The sequence below is a fragment of the Myotis nattereri genome (assembly GCF_964212035.1).
Source record: "Myotis nattereri genome assembly, chromosome: 3".
NCBI classification, from domain to species: Eukaryota; Metazoa; Chordata; class Mammalia; order Chiroptera; family Vespertilionidae; genus Myotis; species Myotis nattereri.
In genome coordinates, this window is record NC_138077.1 from 1829265 (window position 1) to 1839383 (window position 10119).

Here is a 10119-nt window from a genome sequence, read left to right on the forward strand (position 1 = left end):
GGCGACTGGGGCAGGGACTGGTCACCCGCACGAGTGTCCAGCAGCTGGTCAAGGCCAGGCTGCCCTCCCCTCTCCAGGGCGCAGCACAGGGCCTGACCCCCAGGGACCCACCAGACCAGGGCAGCCCAGGTCTCCTCGCCACCCTGACGGCTCCGGGTCAGGAGGGCATAGCAGCTCTTTCCTGGAGCCACCACGTGACCCCCCATGTGAACCACCGCGCCCTCTGCCACCAGCTGAGAGGCAGGCCCTGTGCCCGGAGTCATCGCTGAGGAAATTGCTGGCCCCCCCGGGGGCCCCAGGCCCTGCTCGGCTCTGTCGGTGGTGAACCTGGCCTCGGAGTTACTGTGGAATATGTCCCCGGGGGCCCCAGGCCAGCCCAGGTCTTGGCACCTGCCCAGGGGTCCCTCCCTCTCCAGGTCGCTGAGAGTGAATGTGGCGTGTGGCTTCTTGCCCAGGCCCAGGCCAGGCTCAGGCTGGGCAGTCAGCTGTGTCTGGAGAAGGCCCTGAAACTGGGGCAGCCCGGGTTCTACAAGCACGTGAGACACAACAAACCCCTTTCTATCTTGTCCCGGTTGTGGGTGGCTCCCACCACTGAGCCACACAGGCCAGGGCCCCACTGTGGTTTCCCTGACCTTCTCGGAGGGGGTGAGGGCGCGCTGCCTCCTCACACTTCACAGGTGCTTGAGGGCCTGGGAGTTCCAATATGTAGACTGTGGTTCCTTCTGAGGTGTAAGATGATGGGGAAATTTTTTTCTCTTTATTATTTTTCTGTAATTTATAGATTCCCCCACAATGAGCAGGTGTCATTATTATAACAAGGAAAACAACAGTAAAGAAAGCTTGCATGTGTTTGTTAAGTGTACAAGTCCCAGGTCCATGAAAATTCTCTTTAAGTCAGACACTCTCCTGCAATCCAGGAGTGTGCCCTTGACCGGAATCGAACCCAGGGCCCGTCAGTCCGCAGGCCGGCGCTCTCTCCACTGAGCCACACCAGCCAGGCCGTGCAAAGCGCTTCTGTGTCAGCGAGTGGGGATCCCGCTGACTTTTCCCAGGTTCCGCCCGCCAGCCCGCGGCCCAGGTGATGGACAGTGTCCCCTTGCTCCCCAGCTCTGCCTGGAGGCGCAGGTCTGGCAGAGCCTTTTCAGAGGGACTGTGGGCCCAGAAAAAAAGTAGTTTGTGCAGAGGAGGGGTTCACAGAAGACACCCGCTGTCCCCACAGCCACCCTCTCCCCCGTGACCCTGCAGACCCCACATGCCCCTGCCTCCTGGCTCAGGGCCCCCGAGGCCCTACCCGCTCCTGGGGGACAGGTGTCGTCTGTCCTGATGGGTGACTCTGGGTGGGCTCCTGATGGCCCTAGCCCAGTGATGGCGAACCTTCTGAGCTCGGCGTGTCAGCATTTTGAAAAACCCTAACTTAACTCTGGTGCCGTGTCACATAGAGAAAGTTTTTGATATTTGCAACCATAGTAAAAGATTTATATTTTTGATATTTATTTTATATATTTAAATGCCATTTAACAAAGAAAAATCAACCAAAAAAATGAGTTCGCGTGTCACCTCTGACACGCGTGTCATAGGTTCGCCATCACTGCCCTAGGGTGAGGCTGGTCCCACAACGTCAAGCCCAGATTAGAACGGGGGACTCCATGGAGCAGGGGATCCGGCTGGAGGTTAATGGTTAACCTGCCTACGTGAGGCAGCTCCATGAACCCCACGGCGGGGGGAGGAGTCTGTCCCCGCTGGCGAGCGCACCCACGCACCGGGGGCGGCGTGCCCCACCCACCCGGCAACCCGACCTCGCCCTGTGTGTCCATCAGGCTGTGCACCTGGATCCCTATCACGTCTCAGCAGACGGTGGCGGTGAGTCACTGCTCCCAGTTCTGCGAACCGCTCCTGCAGATTCCCCAACCCCGGGAGGGTCATGGGAACCTCGATCCGTAGGCAAGTCAGACAGGATTGTGGGTGACCTGGCGGCCTACTGCTCGCGGTGGCTTCTGAAGTTGGGGTGTGTGGGGACAGTCTGGTGGACAGAGTCCGATTCACCCCAGATGGATGGGGTCGGGACTGAGTTAAAGTGCAGGACACCCGCTCGGCCGGCGTGGCTCCGTGGCTGAGCGTGGACCTATGAACCAGAAGGTTGGGGTTTGATTCCCGGCCAGAGCACATGCCCAGGTTGCAGGCTCGATCCCTGGCGGGGGAGTGCAGGAGGCAGCCCATTGATGTTTCTCTCTCATCAGTGTTTCTATGTCTCTGTCCTTCTCCCTTCGTCTCTGTAAAATACATAGAAACATATTTTAAAGTCTATAAGAAACAGGAAAAGGAGGTGTGCCCATCGAGAGGTGAGGGTGAGGAAAATGGGGTGCACACGGACAGACCGCCAAGGTCTTGTGCTAAGTGAAACGAGTCCGATAAAGAAAAAGCAAATGCCGTGCAGCCTAACTTACATGTGAAACATTTTTTTAAAAGAATAAAATACAAAACAACAAACTCATAAAGAGATGGAGGGTGCAAAGTGGCCAAAGGAAGCCAGAAGGTACCAACGTCCAGCGACAAGATGCAGCGCCCTGGGCTGCAATGCCCAGCATGGCGACCACGGTTAATGTTGATGGTCTTGGTGACGGAGACGCGGGGATGAGTCGGACGACAGGATACGGAGAAGCAGAGGGCTGCCGCTCGCTCGGGCGACTAGCAAAGACCCCCTGATGCCTTCTGGCTTTTATTGTAGTGAGCACAGCAAACAGCAATGGAGTCCAGCAAGTGACAATGATTAACAATGGAGTCCAGCAAGTGACAATGATTAACAATGGAGTCCAGCAAGTGACAATGATTAACAATGGAGTCCAGCAAGTGACAATGATTAACAAACATGCTTTATGAAATCATCAAAGCTAAGTTATACATTACACTATTAATTTCCTATGTTATACAAAGACTCTTTCCACCTGCAGCAGTGCACCCTCCCTGAACTTTCCATGCCCTCGTGGACTATTCATCACGTCAAGGGAAGCTCTGCCTCGGAACAATAAGTCCCGCTTGCAAGACTTCGTCCTGACGCAGCCCGCGTGCAGGCTCCCGCCTTCTCCCCGCAGAGCGTCCTCTTCTAGTTAGCTTCTTTCCGCTTGACCGCTACAGTTAATAACTCTGTGCTGAATATTTAAAAGTTGCTAAGAGAGCGAATCTTACAAGTTCTCAGCAGGAAAAAAACTGTCACTGTTCATGGAGATGGATGTTAACTAGACTGGTTGTGAAGATCAGTTCATAATTCATAACTATTTTGAACCATTATGTTGCACACCCAAAAGCTACTATAATATATGTCAATTACATCTCAATGTTTAAAAAAGAATAAAGGAGGCGTGATGACAGAAGCAGATCAGTGAGAGATTGAGAGCAGGCAGCCGCGTGAAGCTGGAAGAAGCCCCTACACACTCACACAGTCACAGTCACACTCACACACACTCACATAGTCTCACACACACTCTCACACAGTCACACACAGTCACACACACACTCTGTCACACTCTCACACATTCACATACACACTCACACACACTCAGACACTCACACACACTCTCACACAGTCACACACACACTCTCACACTCACACTCACACACTCACACACTCTCACACACACACACACTCACACTCACACTCTCTCACACTCACACACACACACACTCTCACACTCACACTCACACACTCTCACACACTCACACACACACACACACACACACACTCACACTCTCTCACACTCACACGGTAAGGAAGCAGGCAGCCTCTAGAGACAGGAAAAGGCCAGGAAACAGCCTCCCAGACCTGCAGGAGGAGCGCAGTCTGACCTGGGTTGCAAGAGGAGATGCTAAGTTTGTGCTCATGCGTGACAGCAGCTGCCAGAGAACACGCCCAGGCCCAGGCAGGACACACTGGCTGGAGGGGCCCCTGAGTCCCCGGCTCCCGCCTGGTCCTGGCATCGCTGGGGGGCTTCGGGGAGGGAGTGAAGGCCCCAGCGGTCTTGGCAGTTCACGGAGCCCAGGGGAGGCCCGGGGGGAGGGGGGGTTAAACATCCGCTTGTCCCTGCAGGTGGGACGCGGCCCAGCGGCCCCAGGTGCTGCCACTAGACGCCATCTGACTCGAGGGTAAAACAGGAACTGAACCCCCCAGAGGCTCACGCAGGGTCACGTGCGGCCATGCCAGCGCCCTGAACGTCACTGTCCTGTTCCCCAAACCACCTGCCTGAGAGCTGGGGCCCCACAGCCAAGCCGGGAACCCCCACCCGGGGGCCGGATCAAGGCCTGGGTCTCAGCCGGCGGCTCCGTCACACTGGTCTCTCTCGGTGCTGGGGCCGGGCGTCCGAGGTCTGGGTGCCAGGTGGCCCGAGGGGAGGGTGGGGTGACTCATCGGATGTCCCTGCTGCCCCACCTCCCCCTGCCTGTGCTTGTCTGCTCACCCCCCCCCACCCCCCCGCGCCTGGCCACCTGCCAGGCTGTCCTGTGAGCCTGCAGCCCCAGAGGCAGATCTGAACACATCAGGGTAACGATACGATCGCCATCTTCCCAGAACACCGGGTGGACGTGTGTTTCTCTGAATTACGAAACCCCAAGGAGCTCATGACACAAGCCCTGCCCCAGGGCCCACGGAGGGATCCCCGGCCCACGCCTTCCGGTTCCCACGGCTTCCTGAGGCCGCACCGTCCCTGGCGGCCGGGGCTTTGCCGGGTGCGCCAGGGGCAGGGTCCTTCCAGCATTTCCCTGAAGCGCAGGCAGAGCCTCTCTCTGCAAAGGGCTATAGGGCCAGGAAGTGTCCTCCTCCGCCTCCCCCGCCTCCCTGCCAAGCATCCGCCGGCCGCAGGGAGGAGCAGCACCAGGGTGCACTTTCCCTGACACCCCGCAGGGCCCTCCAGCAGGGAGAGGGGAGGAGAGAGCGTGTCATTTGGGGACGAGGTTATATTTTATTTTTTTAATTTTTTAAAAATATATTTGTATTGATTTCAGAGAGGAAGGGAGAGGGAGAGGGAGAGGGCGATAGAAACATCAATGATGAGAGAGAATGATAGACCGACTACCTCCTGCACGCCCCCCACTGGGGATCCAGCCCACAACCGGGCCTGTGCCCTGACCGGGAATCGAACCGTGACCTCCTGGTTCATAGGTCGATGCTCAACCACTGAGCCGCGCCGGCCGGGTGGGAATGAGGTTTTATGGTGGCCCTACAGGGGGAGCAGAAATTGGGGAAGATGAAGGAGGGGCCCTGGGAGACAGAGTGAGAGGACAGGACAGTCTCCTGAGGCCTGGGGGCGAGCTTGTCCTCCACTCTGGCGCCAGCCCTCTGGCCTGCAGCTGGCACTTCTTTCGCAGAGGGCACGGGAGCGGCTCTGACTCCACGGAGCCGCGCTCCAGGGCTGCTTCGGGCTCAGAGCTCTTGCTGCTCTGTGTGAATCTGGGGGGACACTTGCCCCCCTACACTTGGGGGCGTCATCTCAGTGGAGATTGACACCGATCGAGACCGTGTCAAATAGAAAAGATGGTGAAAGAGAAAGTGACAAAGTTCTCAGGATGTGGCAGCTCAGGTGAGAGATAGAGTCTTAGAAAGTAGGTTGTGGGTACGGGAGGGGGAGGGGGGAGAGAGAATACGGCGGGGGGGGGGGGGGGCGGGCAGCGTGGGAAGAGACATGGTGCACGTGACCTTCCAAAGCGCGTCTTCTTGTTGGGGACCCCTGGGAAGAACGCCAGGCAGGGTGAGACGTTGGTGCGAGATGCACGGGGCTTTGGAGCGAGATGGGCTGGCCCGGAGCCCACCCCACCACCCACTGGCTGTGTGACCTGGAGGCATGATCAGCCAGCTTTTGATCACAGATGCAGAACACCAGCCACATCGTGTGTGTTTCATGTATGCGTGTCTCGTGTGTGTGTGTGTGTGTGTGTGTGTGAGAGAGAGAGAGAGAGAGAGAGAGAGAGAGAGAGAGAGATACAGGGATCTGACCTTAGGCAATGGCAGGCGTTGGCCAAAGCCTATGTCATGCTGTTCCCAGGGCTGGAGCCTGGAGTCTTGGGGCCCGGCGGGAGGAGGTGGACAGAGGGTGGAGGATGCAGAACAAGCTGGCACCACAGCTGAGCGGGACCCCGTTGGTCTCTCCCCAGCTCCAAGCCTCCAAATTGGCCGACTGTGCGGGTGTCCTCAGGAGGGCGCCCCCTCATGGGAGCTAAACACCGCCCGGCTCAGACAGGCTGCCCTGGGTCCCAGGGGCCGGAGGAGCAGGCGGCTGCAGTCCCTACTGTCTGGTGGGGGTTAAAATAATGATAATCATAAATTCAATCAGTTCAGTACATCATGCCCGGCAGACCTCTCTAACACGCCTTTACCTACATTTAAAAAATATTATTTTATTGATGTCAGAGAAGAAGGGAGAGGGAGAGATAGAAACATCAATGATGAGAGAGGGGGAGAACCAAGATGGCGGCATAGGTAAACACTGGAGTTTGCTGCCTCAAACAACCACTTCAAAAATACAACTAAAAGACGGAACGGACATCATCCAGAACCACAGGAAGGCTAGCTGAGTGGAAGTTCTACAACTAGGAGGAAAGAGTAAAACATACCGAGACTCAGAGGAGGCGCAGCGCTGAAGTAAAATACTAAGGTGCAGAGTGCATGCGGAGCGGGCTGGCGGCTGAGGGCGCGGTTGTTGTTTTCAATCGGGAGGGAGTCTCAGGCTCTGAGCTCCAGTTCCAGGCGAGTCTCTAGGGACCCAGACTCAAACGGGAGAAGCGGGACTGTCTGGCATCGCTCAGAACCCTAGGGCAGCTTTTTCTCCGTGGGGCTTGCAGCAATTACTGGGACACTGAGAAGCAGAGCCTCTGAGGGCAAGACTGAGAGCCGCCATAATTGCTAACTCCGCCCTGTTGATCTGGTGGGACCTGCCCCGCCCAAGCCCTGCAGGGAGGCTTTTGCTGGATAGCCTCAGGCAAAGGCTAGATTAGCACCTCCCTAGAGATCCAGGAGCCAGGAGGCCCAGAGGTCAGAGTGGGACCATCCAGTTTGCAGCTCTGTGGAACCATAAAAGACACACTCACGGGGCAGACTCAGTGAGCACCAAAGCCCCACTGAAGCAAGTCTAGCCCCAGAGGGGTGTCTCCAGCACAGAAGTTCTCCTACTGCAGACACAGCTGATTCTCACAAGATATTGAAAACCAATTGGCCTGGAGGTCAATTCCTCACAGTGATAACTACAACAATCAAGGGTTAATTACAACAAGACTGTGCACAAAGCCCACAAGGGGGTGCACCAAGAGTGTCTACCTCAGGTAATTGGGACACTTAGCACAGAAAGGAACTCTATCAACACAGCGAAGCATAAAAAATGCTGAGACAAAGAAACAGGACACAAACGACAGAATGGGAGGAAAGCAAACTGCTGGATATAGAGTTCAAAACCACACTTTTAAGGTCTTTAAAGAACTGTCTAGAAGCCGCCAATAAACTTAATAAGGCCCTCGAAAAGACTGGTGAGACCACCGATAAATGTAGTGAGATCTCCAAGAAGACTGGTGAGACCGCCGATAAATGTAGTGAAATCTTCAAGAAATCTAATGAGACCCTCGATGTTGTGATAAAGGACCAACTAGAAATTAAGCATACACGGACTGAAATAAAGAACATTATACAGACTCCCAACAACAAACCAGAGGATCGCAAGAATCAAGTCAAAGATTTGAAATACGAAGAAACAAAAAACACCCAACTGGAAAAGCAAAATGAAAAAAGAATCCAAAAATACGAAGATAGTGTAAGGAGCCTCTGGGACAGCTTCAAGCGTACCAACATCCGAATTATAGGGGTGCCAGAAGAAGAGAGAGAGCAAGATATTGAAAACCTATTTGAAGAAATAATGACAGAAAACTTCCCCTACCTGGTGAAAGAAATGGACTTACAGGTCCAAGAAGTGCGGAGAACCCCAAACAAAAGGAATCCAAAGAGGACCACACCAAGACACATCATAATTAAAATGCCAAGAGCAAAAGACAAAGAGAGAATCTTAAAAGCAGCAAGAGAAAAACAGTCAGTTACCTACAAGGGCATACCCATACGACTGTCAGCTGATTTCTCAACAGAAACCATGCAGGCCAGAAGGGAGTGGCAAGAAACATTCAAAGTGATGAATAGCAAGAACCTACAACAAAGATTACTTTATCCAGCAAAGCTATCATTCAGAAGTGAAGGCCAGATAAAGAGTTTCACAGATAAGAAAAAGCTAAAGGAGTTCATCACCACCAAACCAGTATTATATGAAATGCTGAAAGGTATCCTTTAAGAAGAGGAAGAAGAAGAAAAAGGTAAAGATACAAATTATGAACAACAAATACACATCTATTAAAAAGTGAATCTAAAAATCAAGGGAATAAAAAATCTGATGAACAGTATGAACTGGCGATTGTAATAGAATCAGGGACATAGAAAGGGAATGGACTATTCTTGGGGGGGGAGGGAAGGGGTGTGGGATGAGGGAAGAGATTGGACAATAATCGTGCACCTATGGATGAGGACAGTGGGTGGGGAGTGAGGGCGGAGGGTGGGGTGGGAACTGGGTGGAGGGGAGTTATGGTGGGAAAAAAGAGTAACTAATGTAATAATTTGAACAATAAAGATTTAATTTAAAAAAAAATGATGAGAGAGAATCACTGACTGGCTGCCTCCTGCACGCCCCACACTGGGGATTGAGCCTGAAACCCCGGCATGTGCCCTGACCGGGATTGAACCGTGACCTCCTGGTTCACAGGTCGATGCTCAACCACTGAGCCACGCAGGCCAGGCTTACCTAGATTTTAATTGTAATCTTTGCCTGTACATATGACAACCTTTTGTAATTGCACTACAGAAAGTTCATTCAGTCTTTCCTCCAGAATAACTTACCAAAATGTTTCTTTTTTTTTTCCTGTCTTCTTTCCAGGGTTTTGTGTGTGTGTGTGTTTTAATATTTTATTGGTTTTTTACAGAGAGGAAGGGAGAGGGAGAGTTAGAAACATCGATGAGAGAGAAACATCGATCAGCTGCCTCCTGCACACTCCCCACTGGGGATGTGCCCGCAACCAAGGTACATGCCCTTGACCGGAATCGAACCTGGGACCCTTCAGTCCACAGGCCGACGCTCTATCCATTGAGCCAAACTGGTCAGGGCCAAAATGTTTCTTAATATTGATAGCTTCAAAGTTTTTTTAACGTCACAACTTGCTGTTGATATATGATGTCCAAAACGTGGTACAGCCACACCAAAACATTTGTCCAAAATGGGGCACAGCCGCACCAACCCCCAAGGATGCAAGTGAAAGGAGAAGTCGAGACAGAGGTCTGACCAGCGGTGGTGAAAACTCTGACTTTGCAGATTCCACGAAAGCATGTGACCGCGTGGGGACAGTGTGGCAGCCCCGCCACGGAGGAGGAACAGCCAGGGCCTGAGGCCTAAGCTTCCAGGTCTCACAGTGGTCCTGCCGCCAAAGGGGGGGAGGGGGCCCACTGGGAGGTTACGTGCACGATGCAGGCACGGCATGATCTGGGTCGGGGGGCACCAGACACCGCCTCACACTGATCGATCTCGATCCGTGGGGACCCCAGGACGGGGCCGGACATAGTTCACAAGCCGCCAGCGGGACTGGGCTCCTGCCCGCTGGGTTCCTGCCCGCTGGGCTGAGGACTGGGCAGAAGTCAGAGTCGGCGACCGCTGACTTCAAATGCCCGCAGCCAGAGGAGCGGCGCCATGGAAATGCCAACCGCCAGGAACTGGCTGTTCTGTGGCGAACGGCTTCGGGCCAGGGACAGCTCCTCGCTTTGGGGACAGGTGTCTCTGAGGCGCCCGCACAGTGGGCCTGCTCCCCCAGGGGCTTCTGTGGGACCCGGGAGCCCTCAGGCTGAGCAGAGAGGAGCTTGGAAGGAGACTCCCCCCCTGGGAGCGAGAGTAGCCCACACCCGGAAGGGGGAGCCGCCCCCCCAACATCTCCAGCTTCAGTCACTGCCCTGAGACCAGGCGGCAGGGAGCTCGCACCCCTCCCTGGCCTGGGCCGGCAGATGCACCTTCGGCCTGCTCTTCAACAGGATACACTTCTCTCCTGATTGATTATAAAAGTTAA